The following is a 12,440-nucleotide window of genomic DNA, read 5'->3' on the forward strand; positions in this document are numbered from 1 at the left end:
GGGCAAGTGGACGCCTAACTGTGAAGGCCCAATGTGCAATGACTCTTGTGACTACAAATGGTGACAAACTCATGCCGGTGCAGTCAAGAAATACTCTGTCAAACATAAAAGCTCGATAAGTCGCAAACCTGAAAAGACGGTTTAGGCAAAAATGAGCGTCTCGGTGGACTGAAAACCAGAAAGGGCGGTCCAGGCAAAAATTAGAGACATGAACAAAAATGATTATCCTGATAGATTGAAAACCTGAAAGGGTGATCTATGCAAAAGTTAAGGATCAAAAGACAAAGTAACTGCATCAGTCAGGCACCATCCACTTGGGGCATCCAACTATCAAAAGACTTCCGACTCGAAGCATCTACAAATCAATGACTCGAAACAGGGGCATTCAAAGTTTTTGGGGAGAACAGCGGTTATTGTGTTCAATGTACCCTTCCCATTACATTTACCATTTTTCCAAAATTTTCAAAATCCGTGGAGCCATGCCCTTGGCAGGTCACCACTCAATTCATCAAATTCGAGCCTGTACCCATTTATTTGGAACTCTCATTTATTCTATTTGCATAATTTCTTCTATTTTTGATGGCAATACTTAAAGCAAAAAATTTCAAAATACAAAACATTTTTACATCTTTGGAAAATTGTGAACAACAGGCACACTCTCTTTGAACTCATGAGTAGCTAAAGCGTACATCAACATTCGCCTCGAAAACGGTTACACTCCAGAAGAGAAACAGGGCTAAGCATTATGGAAAGGACCTCTGCCTTGAGCAGGAAGCTGTCACAGTCGAAAAATGCAAAAAAAAAAAAAAGGAAATACAAAAAAAAAAATCAAAGCTCGCTAAGTTGAAAACCTGAAAAGGCGGCTTAGGCAATAGAGAGCGTCCCGGTGGACTGAAAACCCAAAAGGGCGGTCCAGGCAAAAATTAGGGGCATAAAAAAGGAATATACTCCCGGTGGACTGAAAACCCGAAAGGGCAGTCCAGGCAAAAGTTAGGGATTTTAAAAAAAAAAAACAAAAAAATGACTGTTGAAGCATGCCAGTGGAAGAACACTCTGTGCCAGTTTACAAATGGCGACTTCTTCCAGACTTTTGGTCAACAATGGGCTTTATCCCCAAGAGACATCAGTTGCTACCTTGTGCTGGGTTTTACCCCGTCAACGGTTCAATTTGTTCACAGTAATATCATCTTCAAAGAAGTTTGCCGAGTGTTTGTACTGCGATATCAGTCCGCCTCTCATCTTACATATCTTGTCTCATTTCATCGAGTTTACCTGTCGTATACAGTCATACAGTTGCACTTTCACATATTCACACATTCACATATTCACACATCCATACATTCATACAATCATGCATTCATCAATATTTTCACATATTCATACGTCCATGCGTACACAGCATATCCACAACATCATCCATACATGGCCGCATCAGTTCGCCCATAGTCTTGTTTGGCTGTATCCTTTCGTCTCATTCCTCAATTAATCAATTTTCAATTTCAATTTCAAAAGTGTCATCCCCAGCGAAAGCTATGCCACTGATGTCACTAATAAATTTTCAATTTCAATTCCAATAGTGTCATCCCCAGCGAAATTTGTGCCACTGATGTCACTAATCAATTTCAATTCCAATGGTGTCATCCCCAGCGAAAGTTGTGCCATTGATGTCACTAGTCAATTTCAATTTCAAAAGTGTCATCCCCAGCGAAAGCTGTACCACTGATGTCAGTAGTCAATTTCAATTTCAATTTCAAAAGTGTCATCCCCAGCAAAAGCTGTGCAACTGATGCCACTAGTCAATTTTAATTTCAAAAGTGTCATCCCCAGCGAAAGCTGTGCCACTGATGTCACTAGTCAAGTTTCAATTTCAATTCCAATGGTGTCATCCCCAGCGAAAGTTGTGCCACTGATGCCACTAGTCAATTTCAATTCCAATGGTGTCATCCCCAGCAAAAGCTGTGCCACTGATGCCACTAGTCAATTTCAATTCCAATGGTGTCATCCCCAGCGAAAGCTGTGCCACTGATGCCACTAATCAATTTCAATTCCAATGGTGTCATCCCCAGCGAAAGCTGTGCCACTGATGTCACTAGTCAATTTCAATTTCAAAAGTGTCATCCCCAGCGAAAGCTGTGCCATTGATGTCACTAGTCAATTTCAATTTCAATTTCACAAGTGTCATCCCTAGCAAAAGCTGTGCAACTGATGCCACTAGTCAATTTTAATTTCAAAAGTGTCATCCCCAACGAAAGCTGTGCCACTGATGTCACTAGTCAAGTTTCAATTTCAATTCCAATGGTGTCATCCCCAGCGAAAGCTGTGCCACTGATGTCACTAATCAATTTCAATTTCAAATGTGTCATGTCACTATTCAAATTTCAGTGTCAGATTTCAATACTAAATTTCAATTTCAAAAGTGTCATCCCCAGTGTGTCTGGTTGAGAGATGTCACGGATCAATCAATTTCAAGCGGCAAGTTTCCGACAAAAGGACAGCTTGAATCTATTTTCAGTCAATTTCAAGCGGCAAGTTTCCGACAAAAGGACAGCTTGAATCTATTTTTCAGTCAATTTCAAGCGGCAAGTTTCCGACAAAAGGATAGCTTGAATCTATTTTCAGTCAATTTCAAGCAGCAAGTTTCCGACAAAAGGACAACTTGAATCTATTTCCAGTCAATTTCAAGCATCAAGTTTCCGACAAAAGGACAGCTTGAATATATTTCTAGTCAATTTCAAGCGGCTAGTTTCCGAAAAAAGGACAGCTTGGATCTATTTTCAATCAATTTCAAGTGGCTAGCCACGTGCCTCCATTAAGCTATCATTCCAAACCAATACGATTATAACTTTTTTTCCCAGTGAAACTACATTCCCCCAAGCGGAGTCGGATCCCTTTCTTCAACAAGTTTGGGTATCCCATTGTTGTTTCACATTCCATTCAAGCCATCTATGTCGTCCTGCATTCATCATTGCCTCACATGCATTCATAATTGCATCGCATGCATTCATAACATCTTAGGTCAAAAATTGTGTACTCTGTATTTAAGTCTCTTCGACCCGTCAAATCAAAGATTCCATCTTCAAATCTCCGGACGAAGAAATTTAAATAGGGGCAGGGAGGTATTTTAAAATACCTCATATTTTAGTTCCGAGTCGGGCCCTCTTCTCTCAATTTTCATTTTTTATTTATTTTTTAGTTTCCATCTTTTATTTAAATTCCTTTTAATTTAATTAACTCATTTAGTTTTTATTTTTAGTCTTTCTATTTTTTCTTTTTTATTATTATTTATTTTTTATGTCCAAAAATATCATATTTTTTTGTTCCAATCCACACAGCTGTCGCCAGCCCATTCATGTCCCCTTAATCCCAAGCCAAGGCAGTTACTGTCTGTCCTTTAACAGGTTCCATGTCTCCAATCCAGTTCTATAAATACAACACACAAACCAGGAAAAAACAACAACAAGAGCCAAAAAACAAAAAAAACACGCTCAAATACACTGGAAACCAACTAGAAAATTCCAGCCATAAACAATTCTTCAACACAACAAATTTCCAGAAACCAAAACCACAACATCAGAATCACGTATCCACAATCCTAATTCCAAACCATCATACTCGAATCAAACCCCATTCACAAACATCAAAACCTGCAACACAAATCCAAACCTGTCTCAAACTAACAACAACCAATCGTTCAACAAGCTACAAAAACCGGCCGAAACCCTTTCAAACACATAACAACCAATTTCTTTTTCAAAAAACTAAAGGTAGTATTTTCTAATCTTAGATCTAGGGTCCGTTAAAGCTCATTTAAAAAAACCGTTTTCAAAAAAGAAAGGAGAAAGGAAAGGGTAATCTTTTGGTAAAAAAAAATCAAAAAAAGAGGAGTTTTTAACTCCGGCGCGGTGGCGCCGCCGCGAAAACTCGCCGACCACCGCGCCGGAACCATATCCGGTAGCCTCTTCTCGTCGGAGAAGATGAAGAAATTCTAGATAGAAGGCAGAGCTTCTCTCTCTAGAAATAAGAGAAGAGAGAGAAAGAGAAATAAAAATGAATATAAAAAAACCGGAGCTGGCTATTTATAAAGGGATTGAACCGGTTCAACCTTTAAACCGGTCTAATCCAGGCCCATACGTTTTTTTCTAAGGCCCAAGCTCAAATCTCTTTTATTTTATTCCTGCACCCCCTATTTACTTCCTGCACCCCCCTGTTTACTTCCTGCACTCCCCAGCATCTAATTTTATTTCCTTTTTCATGCATTTTAATTTTCTCTCTATCTGTTAATCCAGAGTGCTCTGGTCCTATGTTAACTGTTAATATTATATTTTTGTTTAATTTAATTATTCTCCAGAACAATCTGGTCCTTGTTAATTAAATTAATCCAGAGTGATATGGTCATTGTTAATTAAATTAATCCAGAGTGCTCTAGTCCTAAATTAACTGTTAATATTATATTTTTGTTTAATTTAATCATTCTCCAGAATATTCTGGTCCTACATATATTAAATACTATTTATATTGTTTAACTAACAATCTTTTCTTCACACCCACACACTTTTATTTTTTATTGCTCTATTAGTTTAATTTTCAGTTATTATTCAAAAACAACAAAAACATTCAAATATCAGAAATTCGTAAAAAGAACTTTTCACAATAAACCTTGATCTTAAATCAAGTGACCGTCTTTTTATTTTATTTTTCTTAATCAAATTTCAAATCAATTCTAATTCAACTTCAAGTCAATTTCTTTCAATCTAAAAAACACAAATCAATTCTCATTTGCCACTTGGCTTTTTATTTCAAAACCTTTTTCAAAACTAATTAAAAAATACAAAAACAAATCAAACGTCAATTTCTACCCCGAACTACGAGGTTTTGATCCCTCACAGGTACGTAGGCAGAGGACCTTGTCCTTCCAAATCAATTAAAAAACAATTTTCTTTTTTTTCTTTTCAACTTTCAACTAAAAAACATTTTTCTTTTTTCTCTTCAATTAAAATCAATTTTCTTTTCTTTTTCAACTCATCATTCAATTCCATTTTCATCTCTTTAAAAGCAAGCAAGTTTAAGCACAAAAAGTTAAATAAAATCAAGAGGTTCTCGTAGAGTACTACGAATATTTAGGGCGCTAATACCTTCCCTAAATATAACCAACCCCCGAACCCTAAATCTCTTCAAAATGGGTGGTTTGGAACTTTTTCCCCTTAAAAAAAAATTTGTTCAGTCGTGAAAAAGAAAAGTGAGTCAAACGCTAATCAAATGGCCTTGACCTCCCAAAAATGGCGCGACAACTACCTAGTTGACATTCAACGCCAGTATGGCCAAATATACCACTGACTTCACAAGGAGGTGAAACAGGAGCAGGTGAGACAACACTAATACTCCTTTTATCAAATTTTTGGGAGAGCGCGTCCACCTTAGCAGCTAGATGATCAAGGGGAGAGACTTCGTACATACCTACCTCTTTTTTAGAGGGTGAAGGAGCAACAACAGTGATGGCTCTTTCACTCGTCCACTAGTAGTCGTTTTGGGCCATGTCCTCGATCAAAGCATATGTTGTTGTGTAGTTCTTATTCATTAAAGCTCCACCTGCAGCTGCATCAACAATCATTTTTGTACAATATGAAAGACCGTTATAAAAAATGTGGACAATAAGCCACTTCTCTAAACCATGATGGGGGCAAGCCTAAGCATTTCTTTGAAACGCTCCCACACATCGTAATGATAATCCCCATCCCTTTGAGTGAATCGTGTGATTTGATTCCTCAATTGAGCAGTTTTAGAAGCGGGAAAGAATCGGGCAAGGAATGCTTGCCTCATTTGGTCCCATGAAGTGATAGAACCAACCTATAATGAATGAAACCATGCACTAGCTCTATCCCTTAAAGTGAAAGGAAAGAGGTGCAGCCTTATGGCCTCTTGGTTTGCTTTCAAGGTTCCACCGAGACTTAGAAAAGTAGAGATATGAAGATGCGGATCCTCAGTGGGTGATCCGGAAAATTGATTTTGCTGCACCAAGTTAAGAAGTGTAGGCTATTTCAAAATTATTACCCTCAATCGTTGGGTGCACAATAATAGCATGTGGCTCTTTCGTAGAAGGGGTTGCATTCTCCTTAAGAGTGTGTTCCTCAGCCATAATGTTATTATTTTGTGCTTTTCTCCTTCTCTCGTGCAAGAATCTTTCGATCTTGGGAACGAATTCACCAAGACTTTTGCTTCTTTGCATAAAAGAATAAGAAACCCAAGAAGTTAAAGGTAAAAAAAAAAAAAATCAGTCTAACCGCTATTAAAAAGTTAATCAAATTACTTAACTCCCCGGCAGCGGCGCCAAAAACTTGATGGGGTAAATCCGCACGTGCACGGTTTATCGATGTAGTAATAAAGAGTATTGTTCCGACAGGGAGTTATGAATTTGATTCACTTTTAACAATGATTAGATGAAAGTTTCAAAGGTAAAAAGTTGGGATTTTTAACGGTTGGGAATTAATAATAATAAAAATGCCTTGGGATTATTGGTTCCTCTTGGTGACAAATCCTTCACAAACCAAACCCTAAACCTAAATCTTGCGTTGGATCTATTTTCTAAACACAAGTTTATCTTTGGCTTTTCATATCTCCTTTCGGTCTCAATGAATGTATTTTCAATAGCAACCACGCCTATTCTCATGGTTGATTGCTATTGAAACCCTTTAAAGAACGAAACTTTAATGTCTCAAGGCTTGCAAGACTGTTCTCATGTTTCGCAATCCTTGTCTAATTTCACTTGTTCCAATATCAAACTTCATCTTTTGATCCTTTGCTTGATATTTGTGATGATGAAACAACAACTATTAAACTTCACATTTCGGTCCTTCGATTAATACTTGTTATTTCATTAGAAAAACGGTGAAATAGATTAGAATATAGATTTACATAAGATTAGGGTTCTAGGTTTGGTTTGATAGAGATTAGGTCATTAGACTCATCCAACAATCACAAGACAAAGAATTCTACTCACTCATGTTCATTGTAGACATAGAGAAGAAGAAGAAGAACATAAAAGTAAATAACAAGAAAATAAAGAAGAATTTATTTAAAGAAATAATTGTCACTTAGAATTTCCAAGAACAAAAGATGATTAGATATGTCTGCTAGCTGCTCTTTTATAGCCTAAAACTAACTTAAGCCCAAAGAAATACATCAATAGAATGTTCCACAAGAAACTCATGGGCTTTTAGGTCAGAAATAAACTAAAAAAGGCAGTTGGAACTTTGGCACGGCCGTGTCACCACAGGCACAGGCCGTGCATGTTAAACAAGCAAAAGCAACAAAAGGGGTTACACCATCGAGCACGGTCGTGCCAAGCTCTCTGGTTGTTGGCCTTTCTTCAAACTTTGGAGGCACGGCCACGCCATTGCTAGGCATGGCCCTGCTTGATATTTTTGCACAAGATCTTCATATTTTTGGCCTCAATCAGCTCCAAATCCTATTTCTTTTGCTCCAAGACTCAATCTTTCATATCTTTATTCCAGAAATTAAATAACATGCAATTGTAGTAAAATAGTTCTACAAGTAAATAAAAACACATAAATTCTAAATAAAATAAACTCAAATAACCAATTAAAAACACCAATTAATGACTCATCATGAACTCTGCTTGAACATTCTGAACTATGAGCAACATTTTGAATTAACTTTCTGAACTCAGAGTTAGTTCATAAATCCAAATGTCCTTTGATTTCTTGTATCTATGTATGATTTAACATTTGTTCCTGTCTTAGATAAACACACAAGAGCACAAGTTAAATACCAAGAAATTAATCCAAGTCCATTAATTCCTTAATCATCAAGGTCTATTATCTTTAAAATTAATTAGGAATTTTGCCTCAACAATCCTCACATCATGTTTCAATTTTCTCGAGTATTTTGACTGCATGAATCACTTCTTTTCATCCAGAATCACCTTCGGTTTTCTCGTGTATTTTAACTGATAAATTCAACTATCTCATTAACGTCCGACTAACTTGCAATATTTAGATTAGATAAAGCAAGATTTTATATCTCTATCTCATTACAACCAATCAACATTACGGTGCAGAGGCTCTTTGTTGTTTTCATTTGGACATGCTTTGCAAAATCAAGGATGTTTAAAAGGTTTTTTACTTGCTGGTATTTTTCTTCCATAAAGTATGTTTTTATTATTCCTTGTGTGTCTTCTATACATTAGATTATTTCACAAGTCTACTTAATGAAACATATGTGATGACAAGTGAGAACAGACTACGTTCTCGCAAACCCTTCCTTCATTCGACTCAACGACAATGGTGGATGGAATTAGCGATTTATCAGATAGAGATATTGTGTCACATTATCTTTTACTTCCAACCAAACATGCTTTCACTAAAACCGTTTCTTTCCTAGAGGTGGACCCAACTATTCTAGTCACTCCTTGGTCCCTACTTCAACGAAAATGAAACCATGAAAGACGATGATGGCTTCTTCTATCGCTTCTTACGTTTTGTCAATAAACTTGTGCTTTCTCCTCGATATTCAACCAACAAACCCATCAAAACGTTTTGTCTCATCTATTGGTTTGAAGGAGTCTGCATGCATGATCGTCACTTCTTCATCGAATGTTTTGTCATGGATTGAAGCTACTAAACTTCTTCGTGTTGAGAAATTTCATCTCTCCCTCTATTGCCACACTTAGAAGCCCGTTAATTTCATTTCCTTAACCCTAGTTAATTGTTCTCAAACTTGAAAATTTATATGTTGGTAATGATACTTTGTGTGTTAATCTTCCATCACTCAACCTTACATTTAACATCAGTTTATTTTTAAAGTCAGAATGATTACATAGATTGAGTTTGAAATAACTTTTACTATTTTTAAGTAAACTTCAAAAAAAATCTGTTTTTAAAGATACAAAGAAAAATTCATTTTTGTAGAATCTAAAACAAACGGGCCCGTCTTGACAAACTCTAGGATGGACTACCATTGAGGATCAATGACAATGATTATGTTTGGATGTGTATGATTTTAATTTTTGTTGCACTTAAAGTGAGAATGATTCCAACTCCTATATATTTGTAAGAGTTGTTTATTTGTGCTTGCTACTACAATATGTTGGCATTATTAAGAAGAGAAATGCCGGTGACACATCCTCTAACACACTCCAATAATAAATTGATATGTCATCCACTTTCTAATTCCTTTTACTTGTTATCGGTTCAACTTTATACACTATAATTATTTTTTATTTGTTTGCTTAGATTTTAGCTTTTCATCCTCTTCTACCTCTCTGTACTTCAACGTCACATTATAAGACTCCATAGCCACCATGACCGTCTTCTTTAACATCTAGGACTAAACAGTCCAACCTGCAAAAAGATTACAGCAATTCAAAGCACAAATCCATCAAAAACATGTAATACAAAAATGTTGAGAACACAAAATTGAAATGGGTTTGTATTTAGATTTTTTTTTCTAAAAACAATTATTACCAATTTTTTTTTTTCTAAAATTTCAAAAATCATAAAATAACTATAACTTTTTTTCAAATTTAAAAAATTAGAAAAAAAATCTGAAAATATAATCAGGTTTTTTTCGAAATTAAAATATTCTGGAATTTAATTTTCAAAATTTAAAAATAAAATCGGATCTTTTTTCGAAAAAAATTTCTACAAAATAAAATTTATGGAAAAAAATTTATTTTTAAAAAATCTGGATACAAATATAGAAAAATATTCAATTTTTTTTTAAATTTTATAAAATATTTTTCCTGAATTAATATTATTTTTGAGATTTTTAAAAATTAAATTTAAGATATTTTAATAATAAAATTTTATGGTGCCAATTAAAAAAAATGAAAAAAAAAATCAGTAAGTGCCACATAAACGAATCTGCTGAGTTGGATGGGTGAAGGGTGTTTTCCGGAAGAAAAAAAATTACGAATATAACCTATATTACAAGGGTGAAAAACACTATTAACCCAAAAATCTCCAAAGGTCAGAAGAGCTTGGGAGAAGACAATGGTGAAAAGCGATCTGAAAGACAAACCGAGCTTGGGAGAAGACAAAGGTCAGAGGAGAAAACAATGGCTTTTATAAAAAAAAAAAAATGAAAGAAAAAGAAAAGAAAACTGGTACAACCAGTTATCAAGTAACATTAATAAAAAAGTGAGTGACTTGGCAACTTATTATTGGAGTATGTTAGAGGAGTGTGTTAGCTAGAGTGTATCTCTAACATTTCTCTAAGGTCAATGTAAAACATTTGCAATTGTATATAATATAGATATAGATATAGATATAGAATTGTCAAAAAAAAAAAAAAAAAAGATATAGATATAGATATAGATGACCTTTTGGACACCCATTACAAACTTTTGATGGTCTATAATGTTATTAAAAATTCATTATAAAATAAGTGAACTTGTATGGGAAGGTGGAACCTTTGGTAAGTAATAAGGTTAGTATGCAAATGAAACAACATGTAGCCATGATTTTGAAATGTAAACAGGTTATCTTATAGATTAAGAATGCCAACATGCCAATAACTAGTCCTGGTGCAAAATAGCATATTTTATAACTATTTCTCTTAAGACAGATTTGTGGAACCAAAACTGCACTACATACATTATAACAAAGCTCTTTAGAAGGATCTAGAAAAATCACAGTTGTGCACAAATCAACATACAACTGAATTAGAAATCCTGCCAGCTAACTAATTCAGAAACAATTATTAGTTACTAAATATAAAAGAATTTAGAGATATAGTTCATGAAAAGAGCTTCACAGTATATATTCATTACAAAATGTAAAAGCTACAAGAAGCATTAACAATAACACAATGATAGTTCAATTTAACTGTAGTGAAATAATTAATAAAGGAATTAATATAATCTCAAAATATACAGAATAACCACTACTTATGACTATAAAACCGTATATTATTTCTCGCAGAAAATAGTTAGTGAAGAACTGTGTTGTTGACTTGTTTCTCGCAGAAAAATGGTAAATCGCAGGAAAAAAATATTGTGGGGGAAACCATGATTCAAAATATCTAAATACTTTATGATGGCAGCATCAATTACTAGAATTCAAAACTTCAAATGATAATCACATACCAGTCCAAGTAGGAATATGCCAAAAGCTTCTTCAAACTTCAGACAAGTACCCTCTGAAACTATCAAGCACTCACGTATGTTTTTTGGTTGTTTATATTAGAACTGAAAATATGTTTATTATGTCATATTATGTGGTGAGAGTGTACATTTATATAGGTAGGAGTCTCCTAGTTAACCCCTAATTAATAAGGAAGATCAATCAATACAATGACTAGTGGAGTTAAAACTAAATAGTCACAACTTTTCAATATCTCCACTAAGTACTTTTGATTAATAATTCTAACAGTGCCCCTTCAAACGAAGGGTGTCACAAACCCTCAGTTTGTCTCTAAGATAAAGGAATCTGGCAGTGGACAGAGGCTTAGTCAAGACATCTGCCCACTGGTCTTGAGCAGGCACATGCGAGACATTCAGTTCCTTCCTTATAACATTTTCTCTCACAAAGAAAATATCCAATTCCATGTGCTTGGTTCTTGAGTGCAGGACTGGGTTGTGAGCAAGAGAAACTGCACTGAGATTATCACAATAGACATAAGGAATTTTACTCTTAATTTGCAATTCATTGAGAAGAGACTGGATCCAAATAATCTCAGTAGAAGCTTGTGCAAGGCTTCTATATTCAGCCTCTGCACTAGATCTAGCTACAAGGGTCTGTTTCCTTGCCCACAAGGAAACTAGATTGGGGCCCAGAAATATGCAGGCTTCTGATGTGCTTCATCTGTCATCAGGATCTGAAGCCCAGTCAGCATCACAAAAGTCGGTGATTGCAATAGGTTCAGTAGAGCTGGCAGGTGTAAGCATTAACCCATGGTGTAAAGTACCCTGTAGATATCTAAGTATCCTCTTGACTGCCTTCCAGTGATCTTCAAGGGGATTTGATAAGAACTGGCAAACTTTGTTCACAGAGTAGGATATTTCAGGTCTTGTTATGGTTGCATATTGCAATGCACCAACAATTGACCTGAAAAATGTAGGATCTGAGACTGTACTTGAACCAAATTTAAACAATTTTGTTCAAGATGCCATTGGTGAGAGCATGCTATTAGCATTAATCATGTTAGCTTTCTGAAGAAGGTCCTTGATATATTTGGTTTGAGAGAGAAGTAAAGAGCCAGATGGTGAGTGATGCACCTCTATGCCGAGAAAATAATCTACTATACCCAAATCTTTAAGGGAGAACTCAGAATTGAGCTGATGGACTAGATTCTGAATAGCCAATTTTGAGTTTCCAATGATGATAATATCATCAACATAAACCAATATAAAAATGCAGTGAGCTTGAGTGTGCAAAAAGAAGGATCACATCTGCTTGACTTGAACCAAAAGCTAAGTAAAGATG

The 12,440-nt window shown here is 35.3% G+C and overlaps 1 non-coding gene across 1 annotated transcript; it reads left to right on the plus strand.

The window, feature by feature from the left end:
- The first annotated feature begins 5,663 nt into the window (after window positions 1-5,663).
- On the plus strand, window positions 5,664-5,769 carry LOC112418437 (small nucleolar RNA R71). The gene has a single exon (XR_003008650.1). It is a non-coding gene; the product is annotated as a small nucleolar RNA R71 (small nucleolar RNA).
- Window positions 5,770-12,440: the final 6,671 nt, after the last annotated feature.

The sequence above is a fragment of the Medicago truncatula genome, chromosome 6 (genome assembly GCF_003473485.1).
Source record: "Medicago truncatula cultivar Jemalong A17 chromosome 6, MtrunA17r5.0-ANR, whole genome shotgun sequence".
In the NCBI taxonomy this organism is placed as follows: domain Eukaryota; kingdom Viridiplantae; phylum Streptophyta; class Magnoliopsida; order Fabales; family Fabaceae; genus Medicago; species Medicago truncatula.